The sequence below is a fragment of the Mustela nivalis genome (assembly GCF_964662115.1).
Source record: "Mustela nivalis genome assembly, chromosome: 6".
Taxonomy (NCBI): domain Eukaryota; kingdom Metazoa; phylum Chordata; class Mammalia; order Carnivora; family Mustelidae; genus Mustela; species Mustela nivalis.
Genome location: NC_139025.1, coordinates 133,013,826 through 133,034,556, shown reverse-complemented (window position 1 = coordinate 133,034,556; position 20,731 = coordinate 133,013,826). Strand labels below are relative to the sequence as shown.

The 20,731-nt window shown below is 39.0% G+C and overlaps 1 long non-coding RNA gene across 2 annotated transcripts in view; it reads right to left on the bottom strand.

The window, feature by feature from the left end:
• LOC309866034 overlaps positions 1-13,477 on the bottom strand; it is a 36,734-nt gene extending 23,257 nt beyond the window's left edge. Inside the window, exons 1-2 of one of the 2 annotated variants that reach the window (XR_014312381.1) lie at positions 13,343-13,477; positions 3,315-3,443 (exon numbers count right to left, since the gene is read on the bottom strand). This is a non-coding gene — a long non-coding RNA (uncharacterized lncRNA). Of the gene's footprint in view, positions 1-3,314; positions 3,444-13,193; positions 13,307-13,342 lie in introns of those variants that run through there. The other variant, XR_014312382.1, reaches the window with a different exon arrangement.
• Positions 13,478-20,731: the final 7,254 nt, after the last annotated feature.

The following is a 20,731-nucleotide window of genomic DNA, read 5'->3' as shown; positions in this document are numbered from 1 at the left end:
TCGGGCTCTCTGCTCAGCGGGGAGCCTGCTTCCTCCTCTCTCTCTCTGCCTGCCTCTCTGCCTACTTGTGATCTCCCTCTGTCAAATAAATAAATAAAATCTTTAAAAAAAAAAAAAGAAAGGTAATAAGAATATTAACATAAATTTATTTCTCTAATCGAGGAGTAGAACTCCCTCTAGGGAATTATCTAAACTTAAGGTAAAAAATCAACTTTACTTCTAAGAATGGCAGTAACATAACTGGGAAATGACTCTCCAGAGAAAGAGGAAAGGAAAATTTAATATAAGTATATTTATATGTATTATATATATAATATATAATATATGAATATAACATTTATATATATAATAAAAAATTTAAAATAAATATATATGTATTATATATCATATATAATATATATGCAGGTATATATATAATGCAAGTATATAATATATATATAATGCAGGTATATAATACATATATAATATATATGCAGGTATATATATAATGCAGGCATATAATGCAGGTATATAATATATATATAATGCAGGTATATTATGCAGGTATATAATATATATATATGGGCTAAAATGTATATATGGGCTAAGGGCAAGCTGAATGAAATTTCTTGTGGTCATTTTTTAAAAAATCAACAAATGATTTGTTCTTTCTTCTATAGCACAGACAAATAAATGTGAACTTCAAGGTATTGGAGCTTTGTTTTAGCATTTTTTTTAAAGTTCATAAATAGTTTTCTCTCTGATTATAGCAGCATTATATGTTTACTATAGATAATTTGGAAAACATAGAGAACAGTGAAAAAGAAATGAAAAGTATCCATTATCTTTGATTCCACTCAATTACATGGCAGTAATATTTTGAATTTTTCTTTCATCTTCCTATATGTGTGTATGGATATGCATTGATTTTATAGAATTAAGGGCATAGGACACTGGGACATATTGTGCCACATACATTACCTGCTTTTTTCACTGAAAGTAATTTCATACATAATTCTCAATATCCTTTCATATCATCAAGGAGAGATATTACTGGCTAGATGTTATACAACAATAAAAATACAGGTCACCTAATTCCTGTTACATAGAGAGTAGCAACATTTCACATCCACTAGGGAATGTTGAATTCACTAAACATTGTTAATGGAAACTTTTGACAGGGTTGGGGGTAGAGTCAATATCTCCCTTGCATTATATACCAAAATAAATCACTGGCAATTAAGGTTAAAGGTAAAAAATGAAATGCACAAATTTTGTAAACATGCAGCAAAGCACAGAACAAAAGACTATTACGTTACGACTTAAGGAATTTCTACTTAACAAAATATAAAATCTTAATCCAATTAGGAAAAATATTTGCAGCATTTACAATAGCTAATACATGTAAATATTTAATACATAAATATAAGTGACACATAAAAATACTTATAAATTAGAGAAAGATGAATAAAGAAAAATTCAAAAATCACATTGAGCCAGATTTGAGGAAGGAAATTACAAAATATTCAACTTTATTAGCAATCAAAGAAGTACCTCTCACATGCCATTTTCTGTTCTTTATTGATTTTCTTTTCATCAAAACAAAAAAAAATCAGCTGATATTATATATATATTAATAATATTATTTATATTGTATATTTTTCTGCCGATGCATTATGAACATTTGTGTTACGTTCTTGGTTATGGTTATACATGCCCAGTAACTGGCTCATGTTATATCCATGTAGCAGTTATCTCAAACTTGCAGTGGTACAGAGCAATAAGAATTTATTTTTTGTTCATGGCTTTCTGAGTCAGCTAGGATGGTTTGGCTGTGGTAGCCTTACCTGACTTGTGAACCATCCTTTTCCTGGGACAGGCCAGGTGGGCCATTTGCCTCTTCTTTTTTTTTTTTTTTAAGGTTTTATTTATTTATTTGACAGAGAGAAATCACAAGCAGGCAGAGAGGCAGGCAGAGAGAGAGGAAGGGAAGCAGGCTCCCTGCTGAGCAGAGGGCCCAATGTGGGGCTCAATCCCAGGACCTGAGATCATGACCTGAGCCGAAGGCAGCGCCCAACCCACTGAGCCACCCAGGTGCCCCCATTTGCCTCTTCTGAGGATGGTATAATTAAAAGGAAGCAAAACTAGCCCCCAAATTCCATTTCAATTCTTTCTTGCCTCATATCTTCAAACCTCACATTAACCAAAGGAAGTCACACTGCGAAGTGTGTATATCCACTGCGAAGTCCAAAGCCAAAGGAAGGGAAGTGTAGTCTACCCTTTGGGAGAGTGTATTGCAAAGGCATATACCAGACTAGGGGTGTAGGTAGGCTGAAGAATGGAGGACAATAATCCTCCCCAGAATTGTATGTGTGTGTGTGTGTGTGTGTGTGTATTTATATATATATATATATATTTATGTTTATATATAAATATAAAACATTTATATGTGTAATATATGTATTTATATATAACATAAAACAAAATGGAGATATCACATTCATCTATCAATTATCAATATGCTTGATTACAATCGACAATATTAATAAGAATATGGAAAAGTGAGACACATATTCTTTGGCCATGAAATTAACATTATAGATATAACCCAAGATGCACTCAAATATTTATTTTACATGGGTATTCATTACAGTATTATTTACATTAGAGAAAATTTGAAATTAAGCTACTCTTACCTTGAGATAACTGTTTCTTTTCTTCCTATATTTAATTTTACCGACAAAGCTAACATTTCTCATTATTACAGGTAATGGCTTGCAACAGTGGCCAAAGAAAGAGAAATGCATTTTCCCTATTAAATCTTCTATAACTATTTGAGTTCATTAAAATAATCACTTATTGAGTATCTACCAAATTTTAGGAATTAGTTAGTCATATTCCTCCTGCCCATGAGTTGCTCAGATAAACAGCAGAGGGCTTTGGAGAGAATGTGAATGGATTTTTAAAAACCCCAATGATATATAAATATTCACACTGCATCTTAAAATACCCAGATGGAAGACAATGAACTCAACTGGAAGAATCGGTGTTGATCCCATAAGGAGGAAAAGTAAAAATTTAGGCTTTGGATCTAAGTCTGAAAAGAATGGTAAACGTTGAGAAACCCAGGTGGCTCAGTGGGTTAAGCCTCTGCCTTTGGCTCAGGTCATGATCCCAGGGTTCTGGGATCGAGTCCCACATTGGGCTCTCTGCTCAACAGGGAGCCTGCTTCCCCCTCCCTCTCTGCCTGCCTCTCTGCCTACTTGTGATCTCTGTCTGTCAAATAAATAAAATCTAAAAACAATAATAATAATAATAAATAAGAGAACTCTTACCAGGAGTTCATCAGTATCAGTACCTCTGAAAATTCCCAAATTACTTTAGCATTTGTGTCTATGGCTCTTGATTGATGTCTCTACCCAGCTTCTACAGAGAGAAGTGGTGCCTTTTTCTCGGTCCAAAACCTCAAGAAAAAAATGGAACACTGGCTTTGATAAGCAATCCAAAAGGGAACAGTGATAGATTTCAGGCTACCTGATAAGCTATGGAAAGCCTACTTTTTGTGGTGCTTATTCTGACTTCTGATTTTAGGTCCCAGTTTTAGTTTCTATTCTACAATCCCAAATAAAGCTTTACAGGAGGGAGAGGGGAGAGCTGGGAAGGTTTATTCACTTACTAAGGGTGGTTGGAAAAGAAACTAATTGTAATTTAATAGTCTTCCTTTGCTGCATAATATCCAAAATGTAAACTCAAGGAAAACATTGTCTCACAGAGGCCACTATTACAGGCAGAAGGCTGTCAAGTAGGTGTCATGGCAAAAGGCCCCGGGAGACTTGTATGCCTTGTATTTATTTTGGTCATCCACATATTAATTTGTTTACGAAATATTGCAGCAGATATTAGACAGCTTGACTCCTTAGTTTCTTTTAAATGGTTTAGGAGCATAAACAAATTGCTAACACCAGAGAAACATTGACAGGGAGAGTGCTAAGCCATCTTCCAATCAAAGCCCACCCGTGCCCTTGCTTAATTGGTTAGAGACATGGCATCCGACACATAGAAATCTGCCCTTCAGCCTCAGTCACGAAGGACTCAAAAGACCCGGTCAGGAATTGAGTGCATCAGAAATTGTTCTTCTGCCCTAAACGTATAAACAAATGAAGACTCACTGAAACCAAACAACCCACCATTTCTTTTGATCACTTTTGAGTAAAAAGGAGCTCCGCGGAGGGGGGCAGGCTGGGACCCTTGATTTGAACAGCATCAGCAAAAAGCAACTCATCTTTATCTGGAATTAACTACAAATTCAATTAGAATAAAAACCTTCGCCCACCTCGTGGAAAGGATTTTACACAAAGAAAACCAGATGTTTCAACAACATTGAGAGTGCTTTGCCTAGCGGCCCAAGGAATTTTCCATCTTGTAAGCCCAATCGCTGGTGAAAGTTACACAGATCCAGGGTCCTTAACTCTCAAAACGGCTTCCATTTCCCGGGCTCCTTTAATTAGATTTACTTCTTTAACCAACTAAGATTGGGTTGAAAGAATGGTGGGGAGGAGGGGTAGGACTCTAATGAACTTGGTGGGCAAGTTTAGAGAAGGTGGAACAGTAAGAGGCGAAGGTCTCTTTGGGAGTTATTTCACAGATAAACCTTTTCCTATTGATTGTGAGCTTCTTCTGTTGGGGAAAAAAAATAGTAATAACATTAATCACTAGAGGTTGGGGTAAGATCATACCTTAGTTCTATTTTCAGCTTTGAACAGATTATAGGACAATGGAGCATAAATGGGAAATGGAAGAGATTTAGAACAGACACAGATGTTATGTGACATTTTTTTTCTGCATTAGGGTAATACATGTGGGGGACAGTCGGCGCGGAAAGGTTGTGAAAGAAGAGACACAGGGGGATCGCTCACACCACACATAGGAATGAGCACACTAGCACCAAAGGGGCTCCTGAAGGCTTAAGTGACCTCCGCTTGGTTTATGGATTTGTATTTTTTTATTTTGTATTTTGTATTTTTTGTATTTCCAATATGTATTTGTATTTTTTTAAATCTGTCTTAATTTGTATTGAACCAGAATAGAGAGTGAGCCTGGGCGTCAAAGCTAAGTTTTTACAAAAGAGACACAGTGAATTATTAGGGCTAATATATATGTGACCACTCTTTCATAGCTCCGTTTGTCACTACATTAGACAAAACAAGCCCAAGTGGGGTTCAGTTTCCACTTCTTCCCATAGTGTGGTGTTAAATGTGTCCTATCTTTGTTCAGACTTTTCACATTATGATTACAAGAGTTTCCTAACAGCTATTTCTAGTCCTTTTAGCCCTATTGTAGAGTAATTCATCCCCCAAATATAGTAATAATGAGTTCCCTAAAGGTGAGGAGAGCCTCTTGTATAAAATGATTAAGGTTGGGGTGCCTGGGTGGCTCAGTCGGTTAAGTGTCAGCCTTCGACTCAGGTCATGATCTCACGATCCTGAGATCAAGCCTCATACCAGGCACCCTGCTCAGTGGAGAGTCTGCTTCTCCCACTGCAACTCCCCCTGCTTGTGCTTTCTCTCTCTCTCTCTTTCTGACAAATAAATAAATAAAATCATAAAAAAATAATGGTTAAGGTTCCCCATCTTCTTAAGGAAAACTATACTAGCTCCTTACTTTTTACAAAGTCTCCTCTGATTTTCTGGATCATTTCCTGTTTCCTGTTGCCACTCTCAGTCCACTTTCTTGAAGGTGTTATGCCCTTTGAACTCACCATTGCCATTCTATCTGTATTCAAGCTTACTGACTTCATGCCTCCTATGTACCTGGGTACTGGTATAGGCACCGGGAACAGACTGATACACAAAAGAGGCAAAATCTCTGACACCCTAGGCTGATCTTCTAGAAGGGGAAGACAGACGATAAGCACATGAGCCAGTAAGTATGTATGTGTGTTTCAAAGAACACCAGGAAGAAAACCAAAGATGCTGAAGAGCAGAAGAGGGTGCTTAGTTCCGGTATCAAGGAAGGTCTGTCCACAAAGCTAATGACATGACCTGAGGAGGAATAAAATGGGACCATGGAGCCCATAGGATATCCCATCACTATAAATAATATTCCTAGTTTCCAGAATGCTAGGTCCACTTCAATGTATTGGTTCCACCAAATTTGACCAGAACATTCCTTCACTCCACACCATGGGAGCTGGTTACATGTTTGGCCCCTGAGGCATCTGAATATGCCACTTTCTCTAGGTCCCCTGAAGACTCCACGTGAAGTGCTTCCTCCTCTGTTCCCATGCTCCCTTCAGGCCCCTTTTGTCACGTACCATTTTCCCATTCTCCTTCTTCTCAGGTGTGGCTCTTCAGAATACATTTGACTCATCTTCCTATCCCCAGGGTTTATCACAGGCCCTTACAATTAGCAGATGTTAGGTCATTGTTGAATGAGTGATGAAATGAATTAATGAATGAACACACAAGGAAATAAAAAAATTTTAGTAATGTAGTCTAAGGGCAGAAACCCAGAAACAGGAAACTCTACGCACAATGTGGAGGATTCGTCCCTTTGTTAATTAAATATTCCAGAAGGATCCTAAGTTAACACTGCTGTATGTTCTCAGTAGATCATTAATGTTTTCTCAACTGTAAAAGGGTGATCATAAATGAAATGTAGAAAGGATCACCCAGATACCCACTAACTCTTTTGTCTTCCTTCAGTCTACAGGTACAGTATTGTGGGGGAGAGGGTGGTTTCCGGAAGGGGAAAAGGACCGACCCCCTGGGATTAACTCTCTAATGCAGGGGCAGAAATGCAAAGCAGGGAGGCCATGGGCTGTTGGTAGCTAATCCTGTCTGCCTAGGTGCAACAAGAAAGAGAAAAGGGGCGAGGGGCGACATGGAAACTTCGGTTTGGTGTGCTTAAGGAAAACAGAGGGAGACAATCCCTGGAGTTGCAGCATGTTGAAGAAATCAGAGATAAGACTTAGTGCAGACTCTAGACTTGGAAACTCTTGAATGCCTGAGACAGATATGACAAAAGATCAGGAATTTCTTCTTAGTGGTGCTGCTTTAAATGTCACAGACTCTGTCACAAAGCTAAAGTAGCCATGCTTTGAAAGTTTCACATAAGAGGCTACCATAGAGATACAAAGTAAGGAACACATTTAACTTAGCTCACAGCAGGGTGTACTGTTTGTGTCCAACAAACCAACAAACGCTAGTTCTTTTTCTTGTGGTACTTGAAGAGTTGGGAAACACTTTTAAAATTGTTATTATGTTGTCATTTTATCCTGACTACAGCTAGTGAAACAAACAGGCAGGTATCATCACTCCTATATACCTGAAGGGAAGTAGGCTCAGAGTGACTGAACACACTTGTCCTGGGCTGTGGAAGATTCAAGCGTCATAGTCGGTTTTTTTGTTTTGTTTTTGTTTTTGTTTTTGTTTTAAACTCTAAGTACAGAGTAATTGAACTGTCGATTATAAGTCGTGCAGGACTTTTTTAAATTAATTTTTTTACTTGAAGATAATCTTGTATTTACATGCAATTATAGGAAATAATACACAGTGACACTTTACCCAGCTTCCCCCGATGGTAGTATCTTGCAAAATAATAGTACAATGCAACAAGCAGGATATTTATTTTGCTTTTATTTATTTATTTACTTATATTTATTTTGGCTTGGGGAGCGGTGGAGGGAGAGGAAGAGAGAAAATTTTAAGCTGGCTCTACGCCCAGTGCAGAGCCTGACATAGGGCTCTATCTCAAGACCTGAAATCATGACCTGAAATCACGAGTCAGATGCTTAACTGACTGAGCCACCCAGGGGCTCCAACAAACAAGATATTGATGTTGATACAGTCAAGATACAGAACATTTCTACCATCATTATATTTGCCCTTTTGTAGCCACACCTACTTCCCTCCATCCTTTCTTCCTCCTCAACACCTGCTCTGATCTCCATTTCTGTAATTTTGTCATTTCAGTAATGTTCTATAAACAGAATTAAACAGTATGTAGCATTTTGAGATTGACTTTTGCCACTCACTGTAGCTTTCTGAGATTTATACAGGCTATTGTCACATGTAGTAACAATTGTTTCCTATTTATTATTATGCATGTACCATAGTCTCTCTAACCATTTGCCTGTTGAAGGACAGCTGAATTGTATCCAGTTGCTGGTTATGGAACATAAAGATGTTATAAGCACTCATGTGCAAGTTTCTGTGTGAACATACATTTTTATTTATCTTCTATAAATACCCAGGAGTACAACTGCTAGATCATAAGGTAGTTGAATATTAACGTTTTTAAGAAAATGTCAAACTGTTTTCCAGAGTTGTTTTACCATTTTACTTTCTCGTAAGCACTATATGAACATCCCAGTTTCCTTGCATGCTTGTCAAGATTTGGTATTTTCACTGTTGTTCATTTTAGCCATTTAGAAGTGCAGAATGTGGTTATATCTCACTGTGATTTTAATTTATATCTCTCTAATGGCTAATGATGGAAAACATCATTTCTTGGGCTAAGTTTTAACTGTTGAGTTTTGATGGTTCTTTATATATTCTAGACACCAATCATTTGTTGGATATGCGCTTTGCAAATTTTTTTCCCAGTGTGTAGCTTCTCTTTTAATCCTCTTAATAGGTTGTTTCTAGCAATTATTTTTCTCATCACTGTTTTACTCTGTCCCACAATTTGTTGAGGTTTGTTTTATGGCCAGAATATGATCTATCTTAGTACATGCCCTGTGAGCACTTGGAAAGAACATGCATTATGCTGTTGTTACATGAAGGGTTCTATACATGTCAATTGGGTCCTTTTGGTTGATAGTATTTTTCTATACTCTGAGTGATTTCTTGCCCAGGTATTCTATTAATCATCAAGAAATGGAAGAAACTCTCCTATTATAATTGTGAATTTACCTATTTATCTTCCAAGTTTTATCAGTTGATGCTTCATATATATTTTTTAACTCTGTCATTTGGTGAATATTTATTTAGGATTCCAAGTCTACCTTATATACTGACCCTTTTACCACGACATAGCCTAATGTTTATATGATATATCTTTTTTCTCCCTTTTACTTTAATGTGTCTATATCCTTATATTTAAAGGGAGTTTCTTGTAGACAACATATAGTTGGATTATGTTTTTTTAATCTATCCTACGAATCTCTGATTTTAATTGGTATATTTAGACTTTTTACATTAATGTAAGCAGAGACCTTTTAGAGCTAAAGTTTGACATCAATTCATTTTTTTGCTTTCTGGGGTTTTTTCTCTTGTTTTATTTATTCTGCTTTCCTCTGTTATTGACATTTTTGTAATCCTGTTTTTATTTATTATGCATTTTTGAGTGTATCTATTTGAATAACCTTTTCTGTGGTTGCCCTACATATTATATTTTATATACATACTTTATCACAATCTACCCTTATAGTCTTTTTACCCATGTGAGTGAAGTGCAGAAGACTGACCTCTAAGTCATCATTTATTAAAACAGTTGTCTTGAATAATTCTTCTATACATATTTAGAACCAAATAAGACAATTATAGTTTTTGCTTCAACTCTCAAACATAACTTAGAAAAATCAATAGGAGAAGAAAAACCAATTGTATTTATCCATATTTTGCTCACTGTATTTTTCTTCATTTGTCATGATCTCAAATTTCTTTTTTTATCATTTCCTCAATGCTTAGAGAATTTTTCCAGCCATTCTTTTAGGGTACATCCACTGGTGACATATCTTTTTAGTTTTCTTTTAAATGAGACTATCTTGAGATATTTCATTGAATATTGGATTTGAGGTTGACAGTTTTTTCCTTGAAAAATGCTGTGCCATTTTCTCATGACCTCTGTGATTTCTGATTTGAAATCCAGTCATTTGAATTATTTTTACTCCTATAAATAAAGTGTTTTTTTCCCCACTATCTTTTGAGGTTGCATTTGTTTTCACTCTCGTTTTGTCTTTAGTTGTCAGAAATTTTACTATGCTGTGTCTTGGTAAGGTGTTCTTTGAGTTTATCCTTTTTAGAATTTACTCAGCTTCTTAAATCTGTAAGTTTATGTTTTTAGGGAGTTTTCAGCCATTATTTCTTAGAGGACATTTTTAGGCCTACCCTCTTCTTTCCTTCCAGGATTCTGGTAAGGCAAATAAATATTAGAGCTTTTGTAATTGTCCCACCGGTCCTTAAGGTTCTGTTCACTTTTCTTCTTAATCTATGTTCTCTTGGCTGTTCATTTTAGGCAGTTTACACAGTGCAATCCCACTGTCTGCTCCATTCAGTGGTTGAGCCCATACATGAGTTGGTTGTTTTTTGTTTTTGTTTTTGTTTTAATTTTGATTTTGTATATTTTTTTCAGCTCGAAAATTTTCCATTCGGTTCATTTTTATATCTTTTAATTTCTTCTGTGACTTCCTATTTCTTTGTTGAAGCTCAATATATTTTTCATTAGTTTCAAGAATGTTTGTAATTGTTCACTGGAGCATTTTTATAATAGCTACTTTAAAATCTTTGTCAGATAATTCTAACATCTGTGTTATTTTGATGTTAGCATATAGTTATTGTTTTTATCTTCATTCAATTTGGGTTCTTCCTTGTTCTTGGTGTGATGAGTGATTTTTGTTTGAATCCTGAACATTTGGGTAGCATGTTATGAGACTCTGGATCTTATTTAAACCTTCTCTTTTAACTGGCTTCCTCTGACACCATTCTGGTAGAAAAAGGGTGATGTGCTCCCTCATTACTGCCAGATGGGGGTAGAAATTCAGCTTTCCCATTTGGCTTCTGTTGACATCTGAGAGGGAGAATGTTCCTCATTACTGTTGGGTGGGGGTGGCTGTTGCAGCTCCCCACTAGACCTCCAATGATATTTCCCTATACTGGGTGGGGAGGAGTGCCTTATTACTCCACCAGCACCACGGGGGGGGGGGGGGGCGGGGGCTCTTTACTGTGGCAGGGATGAAAATCCTAGCTCCCTACTTAGCTTTGTTTGACATTACCCAGTTACTTTTTGTGGTGTTTGCTCTAATAGAGTGGTTATTATCCAAATGTTTTATGTCTTGGTAGGTTGCCCTTTTCCTGGTCCTTTGGCTAGAGAAAACAGGCTTTTGTTGGGTCATCTTGTCAGTGCCTATTACTATTTTTGAGTTGTTGGCATTTTTAACTCCAGGCCTAATATACATGAGGAAAAACAAAAACTGAAAACTAACCATCGTGTCATTTCTTGGGTCCTGAGATCCCTGGCTGTCTGCTTTCCTCTAGTCACCTTCTTATATTTGTTTTATACATAATTTCCAGAGTTTTCTCTGTACATAGCAGGAAGAAAAAAAGGAAGAAAAAAAAAAGTGGTGTACTCCACATTTCATGGAATTTTGTAAAAGAACTCAGGGTAAAAGAGAACAGAAGTAATAATCATAATACTATTTAATGAGAAGACAATCTGATTATTGTATTGCTACCATTTATCCTTAGGAGAAAATTCTTTTTCCATACTGACATGGAAGCTTAATCAGCATTTTCATTTTTTTCAATTAATATATTAGTTATGGCAAATCTAACAATTTACCAAATCCTAAAGAAGTAGTTCTGAGTCCTGTTTTTGCACTAAGGTAATTATTGCCCTGACACCTAGTGAAGCTATAGAGAGAATCTAGAAGATGGTGGATCAGCAATTTTTATTTTCTTCTTATTTTTAACCTTTATTTGATTTTTAACCTTTAATTTCCCCCTTCACATAACTGCATAACAGCACTTAGTTCATAAGCTGTTAACACTAATTTACATCTTCCTGGACCTACGAACTTCAAAAAGGGAGCTTATTCCAAGTACCAAAATAATACTGTAAGTGAAGGGATCTAAGAACGCATCTGATCATCATCCCAACCACAAAATTCAATCTATTTTGTTGTTGCTGGTACTTATTTTTTCACAGACTTAATGTAATGCTTCTTCCCAATGCAAAATGGCAAAAGGATCTAATGCAAATTTAATACAGAATGTTTTAACATGTGGCAGGACAACGCAATGATGGTGAAAAGGTCAGTTAACCAATGGGTTGGTTTGTCACGATGGCACGAACGAATTATTTTAAATGATTCTCACACTAAATTTTCCAGATGTTTTGGCCATGGGCCAAGATAATTAATATTGCTAATCCACTGGCTGGAATTAAGTTGGCAAGCTAATTCACAGCATTAGAAATCGGAACTCTGGGTTGGGTTGTTGGTAAGCCATGTGCATTATGTTTAAATGAAACGTGATTGTCTCATCGCTGACCCAGACCAAAAATTTGCTGAGGTACTTGAGATGATTATTCATTTTTCAGCCTCAGAAAGTAAATCTAAGAAGAGGAGATGCCATGTTTTCGTTTAATTTTTATTCCCAGGAGACATCTCTTTATATTCATGACAAGTTTTAGGTTTGACGCTTCTGTCCCTTAAAGATTTTCAGTGGGAAAGTTTAAAAGATAGACATTTATTTTCAGTGGAGGAAGAAAAAATACGTATGTCTATATAATACATATATTTTTTTCTCAAAAAATTAAAAATAGATTCACAGACTTTGCCGAGGCATTAAAAAGATTCAAATCGTCAACTACCGACAAGTTACCCAATTTATTGATATGTGTGTTGTTCTTGCTTCTAAACATAGTGGTGCTGCTTGAAATGCTCACATTATGCACTTACTTTAGGTGACCCTACCCTATAAGATGAATAGATGACACTGTGTATGCTTTCTGAGTTTGTTTTAAGCTAGAAAAGCACTCCACGCCCACCTACGTGGCACACAGAAAAAGTGGAGACATCAGGATCAAGCAACTAAATTGGGATGAAAAAAAACTTGCCTTTGGACACAGTGTGGCACACCACCGCCCCAGATTTTATACAGTCTCATTTCCCCTTGCACAGACCCACTGACAAGAGGGTATTACAATTTTTGCTGACATCAGTGACCTGGCATCGCTGATTTATTCCCTGCTTGGGTTTACAGAGGAATAAACCGGTAATTAATTATATATCAGAACATGAGAATCGACCCGGCAATAATGCACAGGCTAAGAACGCTCTATTTACATATGTAGGTTATTTAAAATATGTCTTGTTAAATAAATATTTAAAATACCTCCTTATTTAGCTTATAAACTGTTTGGACTGAGACTGCAATGTGGTTGGTTGCAGAATGTTCGAAAAGAGTGCAGGAGTTGCCGTAGATTCTCACCTCTGCCTGACCTGCAGAATCTCCTGCCCGTGCCTGCCAGGGAATACAGCAAGCCTCCTTCAGGAAAACAACAACATCCACTCTCTACCTTGCCCCTGAAATATATAAGATTGGTAGAAAGATGAGCCTCGAAAAATCATAAAACTTACCTTCCTCTTGAGAGCAGGTATGGAGAACAGAGATCTAGACATAAATTAAGCGCCATCCACAGGACCGCCTCGGAGACAGGAGGGAAACACACACAGGAAGGAATGGAAACAGATGGTTTTAGAACCCAATATTCTCCTGACTGTGGGTCATCTTCCCTGTGCAAACGTCCAGAGTTGCTTTTTGAAGGAGAGAACAATAAAAGAGAGCACGAGAGTTTCCCCCATCTGGCAAATCAGGACAGAGTCACCGTTTCACAACCACCGGAGTAATAAACACACACGTGTGACAAGGCCAACAGTGTGGGAAGACAGACCCTTTGCACCTTGCGGGAGGACCGTGATCAGGATGGGGGGGACGGGGAGGAGGGGGGAGGTCACCCTACAATTTGGTTGGGGGGCTCGGAAAGTCAGCTTTCTTCCTGCAGGATCGCTCTTGTGTCCCTGAAAGTGCCTGGTTTTCTGCAGAGCGTCAGTCCCGGGCCGGAGGGAATCGCAAACAGATCAACGCCGGGCCCACCAGGGGGCGCAGTTCACCAGCACAAAACAGCCCTTCCCCAAAGGAAGCGGCTGAAGGCGCCTCTTCCTCTCCGTTTACACCGCTGACAACGACCCTGATTTTTATCGGTTCTACTAGATGTGGCACTCACATACCTAATCCTGATTTCATATTACCTAATCTCATGCTGGGGTGGGAGGGGGGATCCGTGCGGCGCAGTCATGGACGCGTGTGCGTGCGGCAGATTGTGCAGTGGGACTTGAAAATTACTCCTTGTGATTTATAGAAATGCTTTGGTTTAATTTTATTTATGAAATTAAATGAAATAATTCCGTCCCTGCTTCCACACTAGGTTTCTTCTTCTTCTTCTTCTTCTTCTTCTTCTTCTTCTTCTTCTTCTTCTTCTTCTTTCTTCTTTCTTCTTTCTTCTTTCTTCTTCTTTTTTCGTGGCCAAAACAGATAGATGTATCAAGCTACTTATTCTATATTCTATCTCCAGGATAGAATTAGGAACCTCATCTTTCAACGGTGGTGTGTGCATGTGTGTTTGTGAGAGAAAGAGAGGGAAAGACAGACGGACTCCCACAGGTCTTGAAGCCAGGCATCTACCACAGTTTGCGGATACCGCCACTCCTTTCTTCAGCCAGCCCTTTGGCCGGAGCCCTGTGGCTGGGAAGGAAAACAGCTGTCAGAGCAAAGGCCAGTGTTGATGATAAGGCCTTTGTGTGCAAGCTCAGGCTTCACCACCAGCCTGTCCAAACAAGACAGCTGTGGAACTTAGTGACCTGTGTATGGATAGGAAACCCCGAGCCTGCTGAGAAAAAAAGACAACCTGGAGGGCTTTCTAGTAGAAGGTGATGGGCTTTGCAAATGACTTCAGAATCCATGGAAGGAGTTGCCCCAGGGGAACCAAGTTTTACTTTTCCTAAGCATCTGTTGCTTGGGTTCTGTACCCTAAACCTTCCAGGCACTTCAGTTTCTACCCCTGCCCCTTAAGAGGTAAGCTCTGGGTCAACAGGGTTGGTATCACTTGGGAACTTGTTAGAAACGCAGAACCCCAAGCCTCATCCCAGACCCCCTGAGTCAGAGTCTGCCTTTAAGGAAACCCCTTGGTGTTTGGAGTGAGCATGGATAGTTGAAACTCTACTCACAGAGACCCCTGTCTTTGGATTGCTCTGCTCTTATTAGAATGGTAATAAGATTCATAGATGCATCCTTCTAAGTAGGAGACCTTGGTGTAAAGATTTTTACACTTGCCCCTGTTCTAAGCCACCAACCCTGGAGGTGGCAAGAAAAAAGACAATTCCGTGTTTAAGGTAAAAACCAACAAAACAATATCCTTCGGCTTCCGATCTTAGCTCTGGCACTTAGAGCTCTTACTTTCCTCATCATACCTCAGAGGTATTAACTCCACCGTAACTCCACCGTGAAGGGTGAACAGACACCCAACACTTGGAAGATCTTTCCCTTCTGAACTGAGTTTCCAATCTATGAATGTTACACAGTGATTTGGTTACTAAGTTTTTCCCTTCTTACTACTCTTGTTTTCCTTTTCTGCTGGTTTTATGCTTGATTTATGACTTCTGAATAATACCCAGGGAAAAAAACAGTGAATCTCAAGTGAACCTATGTATTTACTCAGCTTTGTTGAATGATCTGGGGGAAGGAGAAAATTCAAAGAACTAAAACAATCATTTGGGATTTTTTAGCGAAGTCCCGAGACCTGTCCCTAGCACTGTCATATCAAGGATATCAAAGGTAATCGAAGGAGGGGAGTCATTCTAGAGAACGGAATAGAAAATTCCCATTAAAAATACCTAGACATGAGGAAGGCACAATCACGTCTGTTCTTACTATCACAGAACTGTCACAGCTAGACGGATTTAGTGACAGGTATTTGTGTTGTCCTATTACGATATTGTCTATATTTCTTTGAAAAATAGAGCTTCAGGAGCAGTATTCTACCTCGCTCATTTTCTTTGTGGTCCTTTATATTATTCCTTGGCAAATTCTGTAATGTGATATACCGAATTTTGGCACAAATTCATTAGAAGGTAAAACCCACCTGGATACCAACTGCTTGGTCACCAAATTGGAGGTCATTTCTTCTGAAGAAAAATTATTGGAGAATTGCAATAAGGGGGGTTATTTTCTGTCACAGTGGAGGTTTCACGCGCCAACTGAGAGGAGGAGTGGTCTGAATCCGATGTCTCAGTTTTGCTGAGGCCTGACAAACCAGGATATCCAGATCCTTCCTCCAAGGAAGAGCTCCTACGGCCCCTTGGGAAGGCCTCCCATAAGCGTGGGAGGAATGGAGGGATGGAGGGACACCCCTGCCCTGCGGAATGTGCGGATAAACACTTTGGGAGGTGGGGTGTGGGGGAGGCAGAGTTGGAATTGCAGCAAGGGAACCCGTCTCCGGAGAGTTTTTGACAGCTTCCCCCAAGATGTTCTGTCCTACCCTCCCAGATGGACTTCCTCATACTGTTTTCTTCTTTAGAATCTCCTGCTCAGTCTTCAAAGGAAATAGCTGCATTCCAAAGAATGAATTAAAGAGCAGTATACACTTCTTACTCCAGATTCACTTCAAAGGAATCTATAGATTTAATGAAATATAGACGACCTGGTTATTTACTCCCCTTCCCTAAACGAACCTCATTGTTTAATTGTATAGGCCACATAATTTCATTAATATTCTACTTACACGCCAGGATATCACATTTAATCTATTTGAACTTCAAGACATCCAATGGCATGTTCAAAGAGAGTCAATGAGATGTCCCCCCCCACACACTCTAATTTCTACTGCAAGCTTCTGTGACAGCTAGCAGTGGGAATGCCGAATTATCCTAAGAATGTCTGATTTAGTAGAATTTCATGTTGGCCAAGAATGAAGATCATAGGCAGAGAGAGGAAGATGTGTCCTCATCCCTCATCCGATGTTAGACTCGCGGCCAACAACAACAACAGAAAGGAACCACCCCCACACCCACCCCAGGCCTAGTAGGAGAACGGGGTCCACCAGACTCCTAGTCTGACCTGGCTTTCCCAGGCTGGAAATCCTAAAGGACAGGCCCTTGTGTTGCAGGGTGCTTGTGATGATTTAGATGCACGAACTCTGTGACATGGAAGCTTTTTGCTCTCAAGAACACAGATCTTTCAGTACCTCCTGGGTTTCTTAATTTTTACAACCATCATCAAGCAAGAAAAAGTTCCTTTCTTTCTTGTCAAGCCTTAATATACAAGCTGAATAATTAGTATGAGTTATCACCGCTCTTGTTTTAAGCCATGTAGCCACATTCACAAATATCAAAGTACTCTGCAAGATGAAAACAACCTCAGACATGTAGGAGTGAAGTACTGCCAACATCTAGGAGAGAAATAAAATGTCTTTCATTCTTTCATTCCGTCTCTGGACCAAATTTCTTTGGAGAGTAACTTTTACTGGAATGGGGTAAAAATATGAAAAGTCTGAATATAGCCCTTAACTGTCCTTAATTGCTGTCCTTTTTGGCCTTCTGGAAAAAAACCCCAAACACTAAAATGGTTTGGGGGACTAAGTTCTTCTCTGATCCCTATAAGTGCTTCTAGTCTGCAAAGGAAAGAGATGAATTAGGAAAAAAGAACGATTCTCATGATCAATTTCACAGTAAAGAAGTGGCTTTCTATGGCTCAGGTTCTAGTGCATTTCATCCAGACTTACTTACAAAACATCTGCAATAAGAAGGCAAGAGAAAGTTTAGAAGAAGGAAGATTCCTTGGGAAGAAATAAAATTGGATTCTAGGGAAGTTTATTATCAGAGCAGAATTTTCTGATACAGGATTCATATTTCCATGTCAATTTTACTCTGAGATCTTCAAGGAATGAATCCAAGAAGTGTCCCATGCTGAATTACAATAAACAATTAACTGCTTCTAAAATAATCTTAAAATGAGGTGTCCTGGGTACAAGTTAGGTAAAATATTTTAAATTTAAATAAGTAAAAGTATCTCACAGGAATGGTTGCCTTACAGATAGATAGATAGATATTACTTTTTATTTTTTGGTTTTTCTATTTTTTTAATGCAAAAATACCACTGAAATATAACAGCACAGGGTCTGCCAACCCTGACACAGTTGGTATTTGGGACCAGATAACTATTCTTTATTGTGGGGGTCTGTTCTGTACATGGTAAGATGTTTACCAGCATCCCTAACCCCTGCTCCCAGGACCCCTGCTGGAGCAGCCTCTCCATCCCCAGCTGTGACCACTGAAACTATCTGCAGATGTTGCCAAATGTCCCAGCGGCTAAAAATCCACCTGGGGCTAAGGACCAGGGCATTTCTGCTTTGCTACACTAAACTCCAAACCTTCTGTGGCAAAATGTCTTTCTGTGGAAGATTGTATAAAAGTTCTTGTGTTTTAATTATTTTGTTGCTTAGCATCATTGAGACTAAGTTTCTGATACATTTTTAAAAGAATATGTTTGGGTGCACCTGGGTAGCCTCTGCCTTTGGTTCAGGTCATGATCCCAGGGTCCTGGGATGGAGTCTCACATAGGCTCTCTGCTCAGCGGGGAGCCTGCTTCCTCCTCTCTCTCTGTCTGCCTCTCTGCCTGCTTGTGATCTCTGTCAAATAAATAAATAAAATCTCTAAAAAACAAAACAAACAAAAAAAAGAACACATTTTGGTTTTAGTGGGCATAGTCAGCTCCTTTAACACATATCCCTATGACTTCTAATGTGATCTGCTGTCAGATTTCGGACAGGTTATATGGCCCTCTAGCTCTGCTGTCTCCCTGAGAAAACAATGATACCACCAGCTTGCCTTACAAAGTCAGATCATTTAACCCAAAGAATAGGTTAAAAGTTCTGACTGTGTGAAGTAGCAGGGAGAAGCAACATCACACAAAATCATAATACAACATGTATATGAGGTGATACAATTCTGAACTATTAAGCATCACTGGTATAATGTACTTTCGCTCTTCTGAAAGGGTGAAGGCAGGCCCTAAACCATTTTCGAGAATGAACTTAAAACTCTTGCACCGGAACAGTATAAAACTCATCTCGAGAAATATCTTTTGTCCAAGGTGCACTTCTTTTTTAAGTCGGTTTCCAAAAGCAAACTACCCTCTCTTTTCTAACTTGGTCGGTAGACAGCTATGCAATCTCGTTGGAAGGGTGTTTTGGAAACGACTTTGCACTAGAAGATGGGTCACAGGACAAATGTACCTGGGGGAGGATCCATTTTTGCGGGCTCCTCCGTCTTTTAGGAAACAGTGAAATCAGGTAATGAAGGGAAGGAGGGGGTAACATAGAGACTGACTTAACAGAAACAGCAGTAGCCGATTGGCAGCTGGTCTACCTACTGCCCTTAATTCATTTGACTGTGCGTGGGCTGTAGCCGACCCCAGAACAGGGTGCACTGTGGTGTGTACTATGGGACAGAGCAAGTAGGGCAGGAGTTGGGAACAGAACACCAACCTTACATCTCTGTGTTCATTAAGCCATATCGTTTGACGCTCACCTCCCTAAACGGTGTGCCTGGTGTGTCATGGGATACTGTGATGTGTAAAAGAAGGTAATGGAGGCAGAGTCAGTCACTCACGCCAACAAAGACTTCTTTCTTCAGCCTTCTGAAAGGGTCTTTGGACACAGTTTCCTTGTGTAACAATCACTAAATCCTATTCTCTCGGAATTGTGACCCTTCCTTGCTTCTGGCTACCCTTTCAGTAACTTCTCCCCTTTCACTTGTGGTAGGTGACCTATTTTACAGGACGTTCACCAAACGTTGCTCTAGTTACCTCCAAAATTAATTCTAACAAAGGCAAGGCCATCTTGGGGGAATCAAACTGTGCCTGCCATATCCTGGAAAGCTTTGTCGGGGTGGGGGGTGTGGGGTGCCCACGTAGGAAAGGCTGCTAGTTGTGTCTGTTTTCACATTCTCTGGATGGAACCTGGGCTTAAATAAATCTTTTCGTTTAAAACAAATGTGTGAAAAGAAAATAAAACTGTCTCAACCTGCAAGCTCTGATTGCTATGTAGAATTTGACAGCCTCTTCAAGGTGAGAGCACTAGAGCCCAGAACTCGGAAGACACAACATAAAAACTCAGGAAAATCTGTTCTGACTTTCTGTCAAAAGGACCGGAACTTTTACGTGAGCCAGACACGCCGTGTCCATGGGCCTGTGCAAAGGACAAGGTCACCTCTTACTTACAATGTCCTTGTAAAATCTGACAGTTTTTACCTATTAATACAAACCAGCATATTTTCGGAGGTGGAAAGTAGGGGGTGTCTGTTGGTCAAATCAGCATTTGTTCTTATGGGTCCTTCTTAGAGTGGCTTAAGTTGCAAACCAGAGTCTGAAACCAAAATACCATATGTTCTGCTGTTCGTGGGAAAAATAAATTTTAAAACCAATGAACAGGAAGGCTTTTAGTTCATTTATATAATAAGGGCAATAACACCACACACGTCTCCACCACAATTTTATGATTTTCTTGCGCACTGTGGGATAGCTCTGGTTTAAGGCACAAATAATCTCGTGTTGGTTGCTATCTTGCCTGTGTCTGTCATGGATCAAAAGGGGGCCAGGTGAGAACTCACAGTGAGACAAATCTATCATTTCTCCTGGATAAAACAGCCCAACTGTAGTTCTGTGGCTATGTAAGTAGTCCATAAGATTGATGCTCCTTCGAAATATCATCTTCAAGCAAGGGAATTTGTTGTTGATACACCAATGAACTTTCTTCTTATTCCAACTGAATCCATCACCGTGGGCGTATTGATTTCCATTTCTTTGCCTCAGCATGTCCTTCCTTTCCTTTTTGAAGTAATCCCCCTTGAAATTTGTAGTCAAAATGGAATTCATCATGTTCCTTCCTTGGATCCACTCATCTTGGAACTGAA